Genomic DNA, 19,438 nt, shown 5'->3' on the forward strand with positions numbered 1-19,438 from the left:
TGGGTGACATACTTTGTAAATGCCTGTTATGTTTTCTTGTTTTTTGTAGTTGTTTGGTTCTGAAATTTCTCTGTTGAGTGTTTGCTGGGTTGATATCCAAGGAGGGAACAATGGCATGTTCAAGTCATCAACAATGAATGTCTTTGTATCCATGTAAGTTTTTAGGGTAAGTAGATTTCGGTGCTCTGGCATTTGTTGTATAGATATTTAAAATTCTTAAGTTTCCATTATCTTCCTTCCACCCTCTGGTTTTATTTGGGTTCTGGGGTCATGATCAAAGAATTGTTCCAAGAGAATATGAGCAGTGGTGCAAAGGTACAGAGTTTCTTTGCGAGTAAAAGTCTATGGCCAATTCAGTCAATGGTGGCTGACACCTAAAATCCCACCTGAGATCTGAGAGTTGAGGTTCCAAGCTAGCACTGGGAAAGAAAGCCCAGGGAGCACTTGCCTTGAATTAACTACCAAAAGAATTAGGAAAAGGAGTTATGGCCCAACTTGTAGAACACCAGCCTTTAGCACACAAGCTCAAAGACAGAGCCCAGGCCCTGAGTTCCAACCCCAGGACTGGTACAAAAACATAAACAAAAAGGAAAGAAAAAAAAAGAGTACACAGTGAACGCTATGGGTAAGCAATTCATGTGTCCTGATGTTTGGGTGAGCCCTGCATTGATTATTAACAGGTGACTTCTTAAAGTATCTCTGTTCATATATAATCAAACTCAGAAAAGTGTTTTCACTCTTTTACGGAATCATTTGCTTTTGTTGCAGTGTCTGATGATATATTATTGTGTTACTTAGCTGCCAGTCTTTTGCAACCAAAAACTTAAAAAAAAAATCTGTAGTAGTTCTTTTCATTTTGTGTCTTCTTCATGTATTCATTATATTCAAAATCCTGCCATTCTTCAGATATTCAAATTCTCAAAATAATTATTATGATTTCAGAATCACAGATAAAAGTACATACATCATAAGTATTCTTGTACTTAATTCAATAAATTTTGAGTGCTTCCAAATTATATATCAAGCTGGCTTCTCTATGAAAAGTTTTCCTTTTGTCAAACTGGAATGTCTCTTTCTTAACTGGCTCTCTTTGATTTCCTTTAGATTCTTGAAGTTAGAGAAAATGGTCTTTAATAACTGTCTGGCAATATTTTATGAATCATCTCAACATGTCATTTGGCATTCTCTATAATATCTGTGTGTGGTCCATGGATGAATTTATTTTAAATATTGGGTCGGGAAAAGAACCAAAAGGATCTATGTTCCAAAACTAAGTAACATTCACAGCACATTACCTTTCTTAGATGAGCATTTACTAGATTATAATTAATTTTATGTCACTGTAAAGCCCTTCTTAGTCTTATTTTACAGTTATCTTCTTTTTCACTTAAAATCTATGAGTCCAGTAAAAAATTGTTTTGATTTATATTAGATCAGTTCTCTGCCTTTGATGGTTTTTATCCTTTAGCATGTATTCTATGATTTTATCATTTTTTATTATTTTTAGTATATCAGTATGATTCTCATAAGCTTGAAGAGCTATAAGTTGTCCCGGCAATCTGTTCTATTCGAATAGACTCTATTGTCATGAATACGAAATAAGAAACTAGTTTCAGAACTCTGGACATTTGAATCCATCATGGTATACTCATTTCTCCTACCATATTGAAGAATGCATCATTGGTCACCAGAACCAAATGGCAATCAACATTCACCACAAAGGTCATGGATCATCCAGCTGAAAGAGCCTGTTGCCTTTTTTTAGATCATGATTATAAATGGACACATTGCATTATATCCAATTATATGGAAATTTTTCTATTTCACAACAGACATTTCTGTGTGGACTATTCCTAGAAGGTTACAGAGGTTTCTGTTCTTATTATTTAAAAGAAATTTAAGAGAATAAGAGGAAGAGTTAAGTGAATTGTACTGATGTACATTTTTGAATCTCTGAAACATCAGCTGGTGCTAAATATAATAAAGTGTACCACATCAGAGGAAGCAATGAACAAGTTTCCCCTTTTAGGTCACAAATTCAGCCATGATACCCACTAGACACTATGTTGAAACTGAACTATACAATTTGTGAGGGAGGGGATTTGGGAGGAAAAACTGGGAGAAAACAAGAGAAAAGGTAGCACAATTCAAAAAAGAAATGCACTCATTACCTGACTTATGTAACTCTAAACCCTGTATATCTCCTTTAAAATAAAAACTAAAAAAAGGAATTTCAATTAATGAGAAGAGTAAAATAATCATTGAAGTATTACACAGCTTGCTATGATTTCTAATGAGCATAAAATATTGATAAAACATCACAGCAAGCAGTTGTTGTCTTCTTTAGTAATCTGTCTTCTCATCTGAAGTAAAACAGAGAATAAATCATATGTACGAAATGGTGGCGCAGAATGAAAAGTGTCGCATTTACCTCCCTATTAGTCAACACACCCATATGTCAAGGAAAATTTTTTAAAATTCAGTAACTGGGCCCAACAGCATGACTTTCAGGCTTGAAAAGTTTGGATAATGTTTTTATATTTGTCTTCTAATTATTTATTCAAGCTAAAATTAATGTTTACATGAAATAGACTATGACTAGGACTTTTACCCTTATAAGTTTACAGCGCATGCATAACTTATCTTGTCCCTGATTTTTTTATGCTGTGCCATATCCTTATTTGCATCTCTGTTGCTTTTGGAATTCATATCCATCAATAGTACTTCTCCCATAGAAAGCACATGTGGGCTCCTGATGCATGGAAAGTGGATCTTACTGTTCAGAATGGAATTCAAAGTCCATCCAAGTATTCTGTCTGCTCTGTTGGACTCAGTGACCATAAGTGGCCCCATCTAGGCTCTAGACCTAAGAGGATGTGCAGAGTCACTACAATAATGCTAAAGAGGCCCTGGGATTGAGAATTGCAATGTTCTCATTGCACATTTTCACCTCCCTAATCTCACAGAGAATTTCCATTTTTTGTTAAGTTGTCGATATCTTTGGAATCACTGACATTTCTCAGTTGTTCTTTCTCATGCATTTGCCTCTTGTATAAATGCATAGGCCTTCTTCAGGACCCAGATAAAACATCTCCCATCACTCAAAACTTGTACCTACTTGTGTATCCACCACACTTCGATTTATTATACTATGTAGAATTGGACCCCTTTGTAAAACAAATTTACACTAATCAAAATTTGATTTAAATGAATATCTTTCCCAATGTTTACTTTCTCATTCCTTCCTTCTGCCAACACATATACTCTGTGAGAACAAGAAGTAAGACTTTCACTCTGTCTTGGATTCCTAGAATTGTTATAGAAATTATCACAATAAATTAGCTACGCAAAATTTAATCTTGAAATTTTAGAAAGTAAAATTGGCAATTATTGTAATTGAGTTAATTTTGCGGTGTTGGCAGGATCTCTTTCTTATGCTCTAGAAAATAGCCTTACTTCCAGCTTTTCGAAGCTCCCCCCATTTCTTAAGTTTTATTTTTTTTCAAGTTCAGAGTGAGCATCATGGCTGATGCAAATCTCTCCCTAATTCTCACCTCCTTCTTTTATACAATTAGGCTGACTTGAACGATAAAGATCATTTTCCTAATTGTAATTCCTAATTTTCACACAATTGTCGGTCACTTTTGCTTAGAAATGTAAGGTATTCACAAGATTTGTGGATTGCAGAAACATTCTGCAGGAACCAAATGCTCATCATTGGGTTCCTAAAATGTACATACTTCCTGTCCTATATTTACTGTACAATGTTTTTGTTTGTTTCATTTTGCCAGGCTGAATTCAGGGCTTGGATGTGTCCCTGCACTTTCTTACTCAAAGCTAACATTGTACCATCTGAATGAATGCTTCATTTCTGCCTTTTTGTGACTAATTGGAAATAAGAGTCTCACAGACTTTCTGAACCATGCTGGCTTGAACTACAACCCTTGGACCTCAGTGTCCTGTGTAACTAGGATTAAATGTGCACACACTTATTGTACACTATTTTTATGTTGAAGGAATTAGTGAGATTCATAGTTATCAACATTCAAGTCAATCTGACACTATATTATAAAACTATGTTTTTGAAACTTGAAACTGTTTTACTTACATATACATATTTATATTCACTTTTACAATGTGTAGTATAAAATGAACCCCATATAAAATTAGTTCTATTAGATTTTTCCCAAAGGGATAGAGCTGGATTTTTTTTTACTTTTGATAAAAATATCAGATGAAATACTTGTTTATGTAAGAATAAAGAACTTTATTTCCCAGAAAATAAGCTTTTTGTCTGCTAAGTTACATTCCAGGTTTAGTATACAATGGATCAGAGGGAAGGTAGAAATTACTATAAATACTATATATACTATATTAAGGAATTACTGAAATTAAAGGTCTTAAGCAGGAACTTAAAAATCTACATTATGTAGAATTTGAACATACTGTGTCACTTAACAGCTGTAATGTTAGTTCTATTGTCTACTGTTAATGCTGATCCCAATTCATCACTTTACTCAATTTAGGTCAGCATGAACTTGCTAAAGCAATAAGAAAAATTACATGAACTGATCAATGAAAGTTAGAGACCTGAATAGCAGGAAAGGAAAATGCTTTTCCTGGACATACTGCAATGGTGAATTTTGTGAGTGAGTGATTGCTGTATTTCATTCTTCAATTGTGATTCAAGAGATGACTTCATGAAACTCTTTTGGATCACACATGGTTATTGCCACCTGCCGTATGTGTTATTTTACTGATTTTTCAAAGTCAGGAGCACATAAATGGTACAGTATAATAATATTTTCTGCTCTCTTATTATATGCATAGTAATTCTATAAATGAATTTTTGAATGGCCATTTAAAAATCCTTATACTAGGCCAACATCCATTTTCAGTTATGGGTCTTCATATCACTACAACCTCTTTTCTCTTTTATTCCTGTTAAACAAATATTGTACATGGTTTCTTTAATAGAAATCACTGTTAGTCACACAAAATTGTTTCCCCACACACTTTCAGATGTGGGGAAACTTTTTCTGTCGGGGTCCATTTGGTGAGTCATAAAATTATTTAGAAGCCATGTAAAACTATCAATAGAGGCAGATGGTTAATGGCAGCCCATATGTATGCACCTCTGTCATGTACAAAATGAAGGCATAAGGGTCAGACATTTTCTGTCCTTAAAAATATTTTTATGTATTTACTTTTGTGCCAGTACCAGAGTTTGAACTTAAGAGTCTCACATTCTCACTTGACTTGCTTATCTATGACTACCAATTAATCTACATGTGTTCTCTGGAATTTTGCTTGATAATAGGAGAAAAAACCTTGGAGACTTCTGCCTCACTTGGTTAAAAAGAATCGGGGCTTTGATTTTTAAAAAGGCATTGGTATTTTGTATTGGTTTCTAAATATCCCATATAACTTCTGAGTTCAAAAATTCTAAAATTCATTTCCTTTTTTTCTTTACCTTTATAGATTGTTTACTAGCTCTAGGTCTTTATGACATACAAAGCATTTGACCAACAGTATATTCATCCTTTGTTCTGCTTCACTAGTATGTTGAGTATCTGTTATTTTGTAGTGATTTACCTCAGAGCATCACAGTCTCTCTTTCAAGATTAAATCACCTGAGAAAATATTAAACACACAGATTATCAAACCCAATTCAGAAATTATAGGTCAATAGTACAGGTGTAGGTTTTAGGAGTACACATTGCAGCATCCTTTTCCCTAGAAAAGTTAGGAAAATATCACTGTTTTACACTAATAATGCATGACAGTGAGATTGTTACAGTCATACAACGTATCCACTTTTCTAGAAATGAACTGTAGCACTTCTGCTGAACAATCAGCTAAATCCTGCTCCCAAAGGACTAAGGATAGATAATTAAAAGGACCTATTTTTTTTCTTTGCTTGCCTGGGCTCTCCCTGAATTTTTTCAACTCCAGGCTGGTTCTCTACCACTTGAGCCACAGCTACACTCTGGATAATATTTTGGTGATTAACTAGAGATGGGAGTCCCACACACAGACCTGTGCAGGTGGCTTTCCAGCTAGCTTTGATCTGCGATCCTTAGATCATCAGACCTCAGCCTCTTAAGGTGAGAGCCACTAGTTGCAGACTAATACCTCTCATTTTTATTATCTTTCTAATATGAAAATTAAATATATTTTTATAGAATCCACACAGTTGTTAACTTTGATCTAGGTATTTTTCCTATAGAACAATCACTCATCTATAAAACTAAACAGGCTTTTATTAGACTTATAATTTCTTAACTCCTTAACTTTAGTCTTATTGAAAATTTTGAAATATAAGCATTCATAATCCTAACATTTTTTCCTTGAGAAAATGAAAAATATGATAGTCGTTAAGGCACATATGAACATTAAGGAAATAAAATGTACAGGTATGACTAAAAAGTAATTTATTGCATTTTGTTTTAATTGTCTAAATGAATATTCCTGCAGCCATGTGGTCTACAAACCAATAAAAATATATAATTCTGGAAAAAACTCATTAAAAGTTTACTAACGACTTCTTTAGTAAGCCAAATTAAAAAATTCATTGTAAACATTTACTAATAAACTAGACCAATTGGAAGAAAAATATAAGAGCTTGACAATATATGAAAATAGAACAGTCAATGTTAAAAAATAAGAAAATATAAACAAAGCATAAAATGAACCCTTGGAGTAGGAATTTAAAATCAGACCTGTGATTGATGATTATAGTAGGAAGAGAAAAAATAACATTATTCAGAATTTATTTAATAAAATAATAGAAAAATCTTTCCCAAATATAGGTATAGGATTATTTTAGAACCCAAACATATAACATCAGAAAATTATCTCCACAGGTCAAACAAAGAGTATGAAGGAAAGACAGAATAGTGAAAGTCACTGTATTTGATTTGGGTACCCTGTCTGTTTATTGTTTATACCTTTATCTGAATTAGGGAAAGAAAGGGGAACAACCAAACGGTAAGATAAGAACAATGAAAACTAGTGCAACAGCAGTGCTCACAAGAAAATACATTGGAAATGAACTTTACAACTTGAAGGAAGGTAAGAAAAGTGGGAGAAAAACATGGAACAAAGAAACAATGTTCAACAAGAAATGTACTCACTACCTTATGTATGTAACTGTAATCCCTCTGTAACCACATTTACAATGAAATTAAGCCTAAAAAAAGACAAACCCCACAGTCAAGCAGTGATTTCTAAAGTTAGGAGGACTTGGAATGACCTACTTCAGATCTGAAACAAAACAGTAACTGCAAAATCGTTTAGGGTACCAAGTGAAGAAATCCTCCGAAAAAGAAGGAAAATAAAAAGCTCACGTGATATACAAACACTAAAGACTCTAACACCTCTGTACATCACTTTGATAATAAAATTAAGTTAAAAAATGAAAAACACACTACAGAAACTAGTACAGAAAATACTGAAAAAAATTTATAATTATTAGAGGAAGATTAAACAAAATGAAGAGAATAGGGAAAAGAATAAATTTCACTAGAAGATAAGCAAATGAGTTTAGGCAGACAACAAGAAAGGAATTAGTTAATATCTTTCAAAATAAATTTGAATAATGATGCTCTAATTTTTCCAAATAAAAGACACAGATTGAAGCCCGGTGTGGTGGCTGACGCCTGTAATCCTAGCTACTCAGGAGGCTGAGATTTGAGGATCAAGGTTCAAAGCCAGCCTGGCACAAAAGGACTTGAGGCTCTTATCTCCAATTAACCTCTGGGAAGTGGGGCTTGGCTCAAGGATAGGGTGGTAGACTTGAGAGAAAGAGCTCAGGGACAGCGCCCAGGCCGAGTCTTACTGTTTCGTACTGATATGAAATATACCTCCTTGGCAAATGTAAGATGTAAGTGAATTAATGGAAAAAGTACATTCTATGACTATGGAATGATCAGGAGTTGTCATATCTGATTAAGTAAACTTCAAATAGCAATTGTCAGAAGAGACAACGAAGATCATTTCATATTGATAAACAATTCTCCCTTGGAGGAGTTAATAATTATACTTACTGAACATTCATGAACCAATTTAATAAAACAAACACTATTGGCCATAAAACATCAGATTCCAAATGGTAATGGCAATCTGCTTCCATATCACCCTCTTCCCATTATATATGTCATCCAGACAAAAATCCCCCTGCAAATCTCTTATGGTTAAAAAGGACTTAATACACATCAATATATTTTAACACCAAACAATTACAAATTATGTATTTTAGGACTCTCTATAATTTGAAAATTTATTGTATTTGGGACACAAAATAAATAATTAAAATACACAAACTGAAATATTGTATCATATTTTATAAAATCACAATGAACATTTGAAACAATAGCAAGTGAAAATGCAAAAAATACACTTAGAGAATGAATATAATTTATTATTGTTAGCTTTGGATTTGAGTGTGTGTGTGTGTGTGTGTGTGTGTGAAGATATTGTGTTTGAACTCAAAGCTTTGGTGGTATCATGGAGCAAAAAATATAATTTATTATTGTTAGCTTTGGATTTGAGTGTGTGTGTGTGTGAGTGTGTTTGTGTGTGTGTGTGTGTGTGTGTGTGTGTGTGTGTGTGTCTGTGAAGATGTTGTCTCTGAACTCAAAGCCTTGGTGGTATCATGGAGCTTTTTTTTTGGCAGTCTTGGGACTTGAGCTCTGGGCTTGGGTGCTATCCATGATCTCTTCAGCTCAAGGTTATTACCCTACCCCTTGAGCCACAGCACCACTTCCGATTTTCTGGCTGTTAATTGGAGATAAGAGTCTCATCCCAGGCTGGCTTTTGAACCATGATCCTCATATCTCAGCCTCCTGAGTAGCCAGGATTGCAGACGTGAGCTACTGTGCCTGGCTGTGGAGCAATTTTGCTCAGGCTAGCACTCTCCACTTGAACCACAATTTCACTTCTGCTTTCTGGTACTGAATTAGAATGAATTAGAAAAGAGCCTCAAGCCAAGCTAGCTTTGAATCACAGTCCTCAGATTTCAGCCTCCTGAGGAGCTAGGATTGCAGGTATGAAACACTGGAACCTACCTTAACAATAATATGTGAAACATTAATGATTTATTAAACAAATTAAGACAATTTTTGATGAAATTTCCTAGAATTATGTTAAAATACAACATAATAGAACTTGTGGCATACAATGAAAGAGGATCTAAAATTATACTTAAAGTAATTAAATACCAGTAGCATCCAAAATAAATGCACTAAAAATGATATTTAATGGTTTAGTAAAAATAAAGAAGGTAAATCCACACATGGTAAAAAAAAAAGATAGAAAATATTGCAACAAAAGCCAATCCCATCTGAAAGAATGACATAAAGGTTGATGAAATGTAGTTGGTCAGATGGACAAGCTATCACACAAACTAACCAAAAGAGAGAAGCAAATAAAATTAATTTTAAAGAATAAGAGTGAAGAAAAAGAGATAGACCAAAAGATATGAGTCAATTCATGAGGATTATTATAATCTTGAGGATTAAATAAGACATATTTCAATAGAATGCAAAGTCTAGACAAAATGATTCAATTTCAATATAAATGAATTATGAAAACCGAGCCATGAGTCAAAAAACAGAAGCTAAGCAAGTACTAATGTCACATAAAAATTCCAGCACTGAATAGATGCATGGCAAAATTCTGCCAAACTTTTAAGAGTTAATATCATCTATGTTTTCCAAATTATTCCATAAAATACTAAAATAACTAAAGGAAGAAACATAAACTTTGTTTACTAAATCAATTTTACCCTGGTACCAAAGCCAGATGTGATACACAAATAAGAGGACACTATAAAACAGATTTCTTGGTATATAAATACCAAAATACCTCAACAAAATACCCGCAAACAATTCAACAGCATATTTAACTGTAAAGTTGTCATTTAGATTCATTCCAGTGATTCAAGGATATTTAATTCACACAGATAACATGATAAAAGTACTGAAGAAAGTGGAACAGAAGGCTTATTTCTCAATATAATAAAGATAGCATATTACAAACATATTGTTACCTTATATAAGTGTAGAAAAACTGAAAGCATTTCTAAAATAAGGAATGCTTTCTAATCTCTCCTTCAGCACTCAATATAGAGAAATAAGTGGAAAAGGAGGAGTCTAATCCGTCAAATTTGTAGATGATTCAACTATGTACCTGAAAGACTACAGATCTCAGCTAATATTTCTTAGATATATTAATGACTTTCAATGAAGTAATAGAATATAAAACTTATACACTTACACATATACCAACAAAAATACCTATCGATACACCAACAAAATATCTGATGAGAACCTGGAAAATTTTCTTTTCAGTAGTCTTAAAAACATGTAGGAATAAATGTAACCAAAATAGGAAATAGTTCTATAGTGAACTATAAATGTTACAAAATTGTAAAATATTAAAGAGCAAACTTTATGGATCATTTCTGGGTAAGTGTGCATAAGCACAAAAAGCCATCCATAGGCAATCCAAATTCCAATATAGGGGGGAGGGAGAAGCAAAAACAAAACAAAACAAAATAGAAATAAGCACTTCTTAACACTATATGAAAATACAGAATCCTCTAGGTGACAAAGCAAAGAGCAATACTGGAAGTATTATAATAACCCTAAATTTTGAGGTACACAAATAGTTACATAATTATACAATAAAATTATATAAACTATTACCACCCAGCAGAAATGACCACCCAGAAATAACCACCCAGAAATAATCACCCAGAAAAATAACATAGAATAGACTACTCCCATAGTAAACACATCTATCATTAGCAGCTGGTTTTCCATAAAAGTCCCAGGAACAAATATTAGAGAACTGGCAATCTCTTTAATGCTTACATATCTCTTTCTCTCCTCCAGTAAAAATGTGGCTGCATATAGGTTAAAACCCTTAATGTAAGACCTAAAACACTACGAGTGGTAAAGGTAAACGTAGTGGAAGTATTTTAAAAGTTAGGCATTGTACTTAGTTTTCTTAACCACACTTCAGTAACTCAGAAATTATAAGCAGTAAATGACAAGTGCTTTTGCATCAAAGTTTCTGGACAGAAAAGAAACAATTATCAGTCTGATGACATAGCCAATGAGAAAATGTTTTCAGGGGTTCACCTATCAGAAAATTAATATCCTAAATACAAAATAACTTCAAAAATCATGCACAGTACAATAGTCCAGTCAATAAATGGGCCAAGAAACTGAACATATAAGTTTCAAAATATGAAGTAAATGGCCAATACTAAATATTAAAGAAATGGCCATGGAAAAATGCTCAACACTTTTGCTATCAGGGAAATGAAAATGTAACTACACTGAGATTCCATCACACCCAAGTCAGAAAGTAATTTAAAAAGAAAGTAATTGAAAAAAAATATATACATATATATTTGTTTTTGTCACTATTGGGGCTTGAACTTAGGGCCTGGGCACTGTGTTTGGACACCTTTAGCAAAGGCCAGAGCTCTGCCGCTTAAATAACAGCCCCACTTCCAGCTTTTTCTGAGTTTATGGTGCTGAGGAATAAAACCCAGGGCTTCATACATGCTAGGCAAGCACTCTAACACTAGGCTATGGTACTAACCCCTGAAAATAATTTTTAACATCAATAAAACAAAAAGATGGAAAAATGTGTAGGAAATGAGACTTCATATTTTGTTGGTGAAAGCATAAATTAATCTAGCCACTATCTACTAGCAAATAAATGACACAAACTATAAAATCATCTTTTATGGAATATTAATAGATGATAATTCATAATTCTGATGGGAGAGAGATAAGATGCTGATCTAATAAAGGAAGAGGTAACCCAGTAACAAATCAAACTGCCAAAGATCTAGGAAAGCACATTATCACATAAAGAGAAGAGCAATTAGGAAATCTAAAGCAAAAATAAGGTAACAGAGATAGTATCAGTATCCATAATTTCTCTGCATATCAGTAGCTTCTCTATAAATGTTTTGATTGAGGAAATAAATGGTTAAAATTCGGTTATTTGAGGCAGATGCCTACTCAGGAGGCTGAGATCTAAGGATCATGGATCAAGGACTTTCTGTAAGAAACTTACCTTCAATTAGCCACCAGAAAACTGGAAATGATGCCATAGATTAAACTGGAAGAACCATACCCTTGAGCAGAAATGCCAAGGGATAGCTCTGAGTCACTGAGTTCAAGTCCTATGACTGACAAAAACAAAAGGCATTTACAAAATATATTCCATTTGAGACCGGGAGTTTGATCTAGTGGTGAGAGTGTTCGCCTAGCATGCATGAAGGTTCAATTCCTAGGTACCACATACATAGAAAAAGCTGGAAGTGGTGCTGCAGCTCAAGTGGTAGAGTTCTAGCTTTGAGATAGCCCAAGGACAGTGTTCAAATCCTGAGTTCAAGCCCCAGGACTGGCAAAAATAAATAAATAAATACCATTCACAATCTGTTAAAAATAGAAAATTTTCCATTTTCAGGATTAAACAGCTCAAGCCTATGTGTTCAGAAATATTCATTTATTGTTGCTTCCTACAACTTTGAACTGCATGAAGGTATACTAGATCCTAACAATGATGAGAGAGAGAGAGAGAGAGAGAGAGAGAGAGAGAGAGAGAGAGAGAGAGAGAGAGAGAGAGAGAGAGAGAGAGAGAGAGAGAGAGAGAGGAGGGAGAGGAGGAAGGGAGGGAGAGAGGGAGAGAGAGAGAGAGAAAGAGAGAGAGAGAGAGAGAGAGAGAGAGAGAGAGAGAGAGAGAGAGAGAGAGAGAGAGAGAGAGAGAGAGAGAAAGGGAGAGAGAAAGAGAGAGAGAGAGAGAGAGAAAATGATGAACACAGGGACTAGGGGTCAAGGCTCCTTGGCTCTTAAACAACAGATTACCATAAGCAATCCTGTTTATTTAGTTTAGTACAGGAAAGATTACCATAGGTACTGCAGAAAGCAAGACATCAATCATTGATATGAAATAGAGTTTGTGTACATAATGAATAATTTCTCCCTTATTGCTTGGGGAGTAAAGACTACAATTTTGACATAATTTAGATGTCTATCCACTTTATCTGTTTTAGCCTTCCCAGGGTCCAGTACTCAGGCTTCTAATACTGAGGAGGTGGACTTCCAGCCTCTTACCCATTTCTTGCTCTCACAGTGTATTTTCTGTGTTCTCTAGAGAATATCAGAAAGTGGAATCATAAACTTCTGAAACACCAAAAAATATTGTAAATAATTTAAAGTTTTTCTTCATAAGATACTTCATGAAGATGAAAAAGTTGTCAAAATTCATTTCAATGGCATCTTCTAAGTAATGTAGTGTGAGTTCTTCAGTACAGGATGTGTATAATATTTAATATGTTCACAATTAGATTATAACCCTACATAATTTAGATTACATTACTATATTGTATTTTGATACTTTTAACAAGGTTTTCATTTCTTATAGACTGTCTAGATAATTACAAGTTTTAACTAAAATTGAAAGAGCAAATTGTCATGTAGGCATTTATAAAGCATTGATAAACTATCCAGTTCTTTGTAATAGTATATAGGAAAGTTAAGACAGTAGGGATTACATTCACATTACAAATCTAATTTTGCTTTTTGGCCTCAAAATTGTTTTTTCCATTATTTGAAGTCTTTACTCACCAGTCATCTTTCAACAGGCTTCCTTGGTTCCTCAAATGAAATAGGACATATTTTCCTTGACTAAATGTATTCTGTTATATGAAGGATCATTTTGCCCACCATCTATTTAATCTACTTATTAGTTATGTCTATTTGACAATAATATATATATATAAATATTAATGTTATAGAACCTTACTGTGTGATATGTGTTTATAGCTCAAATTTTTTAAGTTAAGTGTTTAAAAAAATACCTATACCCAGAAAAGGGAACTGATGGCTTTATAGAAGTTTCGAAGTATCTATTTAACCATAAAATAATTACTGAATATTGAAGCAGTGTTCTTTGTTGATCGTTTTCTTGATTTATGTCATAAATTTGAGATGGAGTTAGTCTAATCTAGCATAAATTTAGTTTACTGTAAAATAGAACACCTATAATCCTAGCTATTCTGGAGGCTGAAGTCTGAGGATTGTGGTTCAAAGCCAGCCTGGGCATGAAAGTCTCTGACATTCCTGTCTTCAGTTAACAACCAGAAAACTCGAAGTGGTGCTGTGATTCAAATGGTAGAACATTAGCCTTGAGATGAAGAACTCAGGGACAGCACCCAGACCCAGACTAAAAGATCCACAACCGACAATAAATAAATAAATAAATAAATAAATAAATAAATAAATAAATAAATAATAAAGGACATTAAAATGCAAATATCTAATGTAGTAACTTCTTATATCTCCCTAAATGTCTTTCTACTCAAGCAATTCTTTCTTTAGAAGCTCTAAGAGGAGACAGTTTTTCCAATGTATTGATTTTAGACCAAAAAATCAGTTTGGGACAATAAAATAATGAGTCCCACTTATTTGCAACACTCATTTGTTCAGAAAGCAATAGAAAACTAAGACATCAACGTCTAGCAACAATATAAAGTAGATGATACAAATGAGAACAAAACCTACCCTAGCCACACCTCTATCAGACTGTCATCATTTTGTCCAAACATATAAGGCTCTGTATAGAGTTCACATGTTATATTGTTCCTAAACAAAGAATGTATAGTTCAAGTTCTTTTGAGCTACCTGCTCTGTTTGGTATTAGAGTCAGACAAACCAGTCACTCAAGCCAGTCGTTTGAGTTTTAGAAGTTTATTTGTATATTTCTTAAACTGATGAAAATAATTTATATGAAAAGGAAAAAAAATCCTGGATGATATTTTGTATTTATTTATTTTATTCAGAATAATATAATGAATTAAATGAAGTCCCCCTTAAACTTATCAATATTTGAGGGGCTGAGGTTTGGCCTAGTGGTAGAGTGCTTGCCTAGCAAGCATGAAGACATGGGTTCGATTAGTCAGTACCATATATATAGAAAAAGCCAGAAGTGGTGCTGTGGCTCAAGTGATAGAGCACTAGCCTTGCGGAAAGCTCAAGGGCAGTGCTCAGGCCCTGACTTCAGTTCCCTGGACTAGCAAACAAAACATTTACCAATATTTGGAAAGAGTTCTCAGGAAGGGAAATATCAAGATATCTGAGTAAATTAGAACACTTAGATACTCACCAGATGTACAGCAATCGATAGACAAAATCCAGACCAATTCCGCAGACTTTGCAAGGTTGATTCAGATTTGCTTAGAAGGGCATGTATTTAAAAATGTTTACTCCATTATAAACATTGCATCTATTTTAATATATTTATTATTATTATAGAGGTAATGTACAAAAAGGTTGCAGTTATAAAAGCCAGGTAATGAATACATTTCTTTCTGTACCATATGACCCCTTTTCTTACTTTCACCCAGTTTTCCTCTACCACCCCACCCACAAGTTGTATAGTTTATTTTCCATATAGAATCTACTTAGTAGGACTGTTGTATTTGTACACTCTTTGTTCCCCTTTTACTTTGTCCCCCTTTGCCCTTTCAAAGACAAATAAATTAACCAACAAGGCAAAAGAAAAATATAACATGTTTTGCTTTATTTGTTTTGTTTTTTCCAACTAGGGATTTAACTCCAGGCCTCCTAAGATGAGATTGTATTTTCATAACTAGTTCTATACTGCTCAAGCACTCCATAGCCTGTACTTAAAGTAAAAATTATTTAATCAAGGACTCAGAAAGGAAACTTTTCAATATTGAGAGAAGTATTTTATCAGGAGACCATAATTATCTGATGTGTATATTAATGTATACATGAGATTTTTAGAAAAATTTTAAATTATCCCTGTTACAGGTGATTTCACTATTTTATTAAGATATAAGAGCACTAGCACACAAATGTTAGTCAAAGTGATATATGTATGTATATATTTATGTATGTATATATATGTGTGTGTATATATATATGTAGCTATACATAAATGCATATGTATACACATACGTATAAATGTTACCATCTTGGGTCGAAGAAATTTTTCAAGATTCACAAGGCTTTGAGGAGTACATGGTCTTGAATGTTTATGAGTAGCTATCTACTAGATAGATGTAACCAGTCTTGGTATGGAGAAAGACTGAGTGTCAGATTCATGATGAGCAGGTGGGCTCAAGAAACAAGTAAAAGCAGGGCATGGTGGCTTACGCCTCTCAACCTAGCTACTCAGGAGTCTGAGATCTGAGGATCATGTTTCAAGGCCAGCCGGGGCACTAAGTCCATGAGACTCTTATTAACCACCAGAAAATCATTAGTGGCCCTGTGGCTCAAGGGGTAGGATGGTAGCCTTCAGCTGAAAAGCTCAAGGACAATGCCCAGACCCAGAGTTCAAGTCTCACAACCAATAAGAAAAAACATAGGAGAAACAACTAAAGCATAATTAAAATTCAGCAATTCCTATTGTAATTGGCAGACTTTTAAGAAATTCAGACTAAAAAAAAAATACATGTGAGCCAGATGCCAGTGGTTCATACCTTTTGTACTAGCTACTCAAAGGACTGAAACCTGAGGATTCCACTTTGAAGCCAGCAGGAAAATCCTTGAGACTCTTCAGTCTAACAAACTATTCAGAATAAGTGAGAAGTAGTACTGTTTCTCAAGTGCTCTGGCTTTGAGCACAAAGAGCCTCAGAAACAAGGCCCAGGCACTGAATTCAAGCCACAGGACTGATCAAAAAACAAGTGAGAATTTTAATAACTCCCCCAATATTTATAAAACCATATGTGCCAGACTCATGTACTCATACATACACAGGTACATAGTGATACAGGAGAAAATTCATATCATAAAATGAAAGGAAGAAGCTTTCAACTTGTTTCCGTGTTCTTAGTTGTTTCCCATGTCATAACTGTTATGTTGTTGTTCATTTTTTTATTTTATTTTCATACCTTTCCTTTCCATAGTTTTCATTCCTTTTCCTTTCATCTCCTTTTCTTTCTTTTTTCCCTTCCTTTCTTTCTTCCTTCCTTCCTTTTTCCTTCCTTCCTTCCTTTCGTGTGTATACACTGGGAATTGAACTTAGATACTCTTAGCTTTTTCACTCAGGTTTAATGCTCTACTACTTAAGCTACAGCTTCACTTATGGATTTTTGGTGGTTTGAAGATAAGAGTCTCATGGACTTTCATGCCCAGCCTGGCTTTTGAATCAGTATGCTCAGATTTCAAACTCTTAAATCGCTCATCTTAACTTCTTCTGTGTTATATAAACTAGAAGTATAGGGGAAATTGATATAGTATCTATGTGCTTAAGAAGTCAGTCTTCTAGTTTCTGTAATGAGTTCACTCTGCTGCTTTTGGCAATGTGGTATCTTGACTCTGCAACACAGATTGACTTTGTATAAGCATTTCCACATTGGTTGAATTTATTATGTATCCATGAGAAATTACTTTTATTTCTGATTTGTAGCTTTAAATGTATGACCTTCTAGCCAGTTGCCAAAATTCAACCAAAAGAACAACCAAAGAATCTTTCAGATTTTTTGTAGTTATTGTTTCAGAAAATCTTAGCAAAGCAAAATTATCTACATAAAAGAATTTGAAAGTCTGACTCCTTTCTTTCCAATCCATTAAGACAGTAGATATAGTTAGATCAATATATCTTTGGAGGCTTCTTGTTACCTAGATCATATTCATGAACTAGAACATTTGTTTAAAAGATTTCTGAAAAAATTTAGGCAAATGAGGCAAAGGCAAAAAATAAATGCTTGTGCTTGTTTTAAGCTTCTTTCACTTATTAGACTATAAGATTTAATTGAATTCATTCTTCTTTTGCTTATATCCAACTGTAAAAGTGAATAATATGGAAAGAAAAATAGAGTTTAATACCTAAAGTATATTATGTGCATATGAATGTGAAGCAATTAGTTATATATGATTACTATTTACAGGCAACCTACTGTAGTAACTTATTAGTCTTCAGGACAGAACAAATTTCTTTTCATTTTACTGTGATTATTAGTTTTTTATAAAAATTTTAAATCATGGGCAGGAGTTTAGCCTAGTGGTAGAGTGCTTGCCTAGCATGCACAAAGACCCGTGTTCGATTCCTCAGTACCACAAACATAGCAAAAAGCCAGGAATGGTGCTGTGGCTCAAGTGGTAGAGCTCTTGCCTTGAGAAAGCCCAAGGATAGTGCCCAGGCCCTGAGTTCAAGGCCCTGGATTGGTTAAAAAAAATTCAAATCATATATCATATTGGACCTTAAAGAGCTGCTTTAAATTAGCAAATATAGAGTGTTTGGTTGTCTTGTTGATACATAGTGAAAGATACCTAAAAGACACCTTGAAAGAAGAAGGGCACCAGTGACTTATGTATGCCCGTAACCTTAGCTTCTCAGGAGGCTGAGATATGATGATCATGGTTCAAAGCCAGTATGGGCACAAAAGTTGTAAAGACTCTTATCTCCAAATAATCACCAGAGAACCAGAAGTGATGCTCTGGCTCAAGTGGTAGAGCCCAAGAGTAGCACGTAGGTGCAGAGGTCAAGCCCCACAACCAACTAAAACAACAAAAAATATCTCAAAGGATCTGGATAATCAATATTTTCCCTCTGGGTACTTTCTGTTGGTAGACAAGTCAAAGTTTGTTAATTGGTAACAATTAAGAAATATTCATTTTAATGTTTCCTAGAAAAATCACAGCTGTTAAAAATCCTCCATATTCTAGTTTAACTGCTGGCCTAAATTTTAGTAGGTAAGAAACTAAGATTTCATAGAAGTCACTGAACACAGGATGTGGTAGTTCAAAATCATGAGAAGATCTTCAGTAGAGGCTATCTAATTCTACCTCCCTTTGCATTTCCCCTCACCAGTGTCCCTGCCCCGAGGACAAATAAATCAAGCTACTTTGGCTATGAATAATTTATGTCACATATATATATATATATATGTGTGTGTGTGTGTATATATATATATGTAAAGAATTTTTCCTAACCTTGCACCTGTATCACTTCTGTTCTTGCCTGCCTGAAGACTCAGTGAATGATATCTACTTTTTCTTCTGCTATGGGCTGCAATCTCTCACTCTTTTTGAGTCAATTTCAGGTAGTTTTTCTACTTGAAATACTGGTTTTCAAGTACATAATACCACATGGTCTTTTTTTTTACTTTAAAATTATATTTTTATATTTAAGTAGTTGTACAAAAGAAATTATCATTCAACAAATTAGTTTATGAATACATCTTGATTAATGTCACTCATTTCATCATGCTCCCTCATTTCTCTCAACACAGTCTCTTTTCTCAGTTTTCATAATTTTATGCCATAGGTATTGAATATTATGACTGCATTTCCGTGTTGTTTTTTTTTTTTTGGTCAGTCATGGGGCTTGAACTCTGGGCCTGTGTGCTGTCTCTGACCTCTTCAACTCAAGGCTAGTG

The sequence above is a fragment of the Megascapheus bottae genome, chromosome 12 (genome assembly GCF_031878675.1).
Source record: "Megascapheus bottae isolate mThoBot1 chromosome 12, mThoBot2.hap1, whole genome shotgun sequence".
NCBI lineage: Eukaryota > Metazoa > Chordata > Mammalia > Rodentia > Geomyidae > Megascapheus > Megascapheus bottae.